The sequence below is a fragment of the Medicago sativa genome, chromosome 6 (assembly GCF_051527215.1).
Source record: "Medicago sativa cultivar Bolivia chromosome 6, Bolivia_mono, whole genome shotgun sequence".
In the NCBI taxonomy this organism is placed as follows: Eukaryota; Viridiplantae; Streptophyta; class Magnoliopsida; order Fabales; family Fabaceae; genus Medicago; species Medicago sativa.
Window position 1 is genome coordinate 24,364,961 of NC_140754.1, and position 1,796 is coordinate 24,366,756.

At 34.8% G+C, this 1,796-nt stretch overlaps 1 long non-coding RNA gene across 1 annotated transcript; it reads right to left on the minus strand.

Moving 5' to 3' along the window:
- Window positions 1-611: 611 nt before the first annotated feature.
- Window positions 612-1,471, minus strand: LOC146914080 (uncharacterized). Its single transcript, XR_015013884.1, has 4 exons — window positions 1,314-1,471; window positions 1,149-1,192; window positions 896-1,007; window positions 612-754 (listed from the first exon to the last, which is right to left on the minus strand). It is a non-coding gene; the product is annotated as an uncharacterized LOC146914080 (long non-coding RNA).
- Between the last annotated feature and the right edge of the window lie 325 nt (window positions 1,472-1,796).

The window sequence follows — 1,796 nt, forward strand, 5'->3', positions numbered from 1 at the left end:
GGTTGGAATTATGACCCATGAAACCCAACCATCTGGAGGTTGTGGGGGCGGAAATGAACATCATAGAATAAAGTTTGTTCATTGTCGCCCCACCAACTCTAAACGGATGGATTGCTTGGGGCATAAACCCAACCGCAAAGGATTGGGGGCGGAAGAGCTTGGCGTATTTAAAATGGACAACATCATGGTTATTAAAACATTTGACCTGAAATCACACATTGACATTGTTTCTCAAAAGTAAGTTGTCATTTAACGTGTCAAACATGAAAGCAGAGCAGAATAGTGATGGTTTCATAATGAATTACGCCACAATTAAGATTCCATGCAATGCTAACATGCTTAACCATACCTAGCAAGTTGGGGCGTCTATAGTATATGGGATGATCATTTGCCATTTTTTTGTTTCGTTTTGTTTCATTAATAAGGCTTTGTTTTGTTTTGTTAGTAGGGTTTTGTGTTTTGTTGGTTAGGATAAGTTCCTTTTGACCAAGGATGGTATTTCTTAAATAAAATAAAACTTTAAAATTTACATCATGTTTTGAGATTTTGGATGAATTTCAATCCTCGTTATTGAGTTTGATGCAAGATCAGCAACAAAAATAAAAAAAAATGTAACACAGCCAAAGAAGGAGGGAGGAGGGAATGTAACACCTGCAAGTTGCTAGAATCCAGCACCAGCTCAGAGTTCGTTGATGTCGTTTTCCTTTTCCTCATTTTCGCGTCTTGACCATCGTCTATTGTAGAATTCAACGAACTACATAGACGGTGTAAACAAATTAGCATTTTAGCACGTAGAATCCTAGCTTATTAACCACCCATTCGCATTCATTGAGCATCGCACAATCCAAATAAAAGCTACAAAAATTAAATTTCATGGAAAAAATTATGGTCTGACCTAGAGCAATGTAGAGTTGAAATTTCAAATCTGAGATATCAGTGCAATAAAGGCACCCATTTCAAGGGTTCCGCCAGCAGTACGAGAATCTTTCAGTTTAATACACACAGTCCTATAAATACAATTCATCATAAATTGGTTCAATTCAAAACTAAACCGAAAAGAAACTAACATAAGAATTTTATCAACAAAAAAAAAAAAAAAAACTAACATACAGATTTAAATAAAATTTATATATCCTACGAAGATAGACCTGTGACAAAGTAGGGTTTGATTGAATAGCATCTGAAGCAGCTTCTGCAAAATACATAGAAGTGAGTGAGTGCAATAAAAGAGATTAAAAAAGAAATATGAATCATAATAAAAGCAAATCGAAGCGCAAGAAACTCATCGAATTCACATATTGGGGTATTGATACCGGACATGACTTAAGAGAGTCAATATCTTCCCAGAAAACCACCTCATAGTAAGCGCAAATCTCTCGGGGATTAAACATGTCCTTCCTTAATATGAATCATATTTGAAGGGTTACTTGTAATGAACATAGGAGATTTTATAACACAATTTGTGTTTTAGTAGAGGAGTGTTAAGTTCTTCTCTCTATTTGTAGGTGTGTGTCATATTTATGTTTTCTTGAGCCCTTGTGGTGTGTTGCTCAAAGCATATATTTAGCCACTATGACTACCCTAATAGTCAGCAAATTTTAAGGAACAAACGATGTTTACGTGAAAAATAAAAGGCTCACACGTAATAGGTAATAGGTAGTTGAGCCAAATAAGCTTAGACCGAGTCTAATTAAAGATATGATCAAAATAACTGGACCAATTCAAATATAATAAAATAATGATGATGATGATGATGATGATGATGATGATGATGTGATCGTATTATTTTCGGTTTT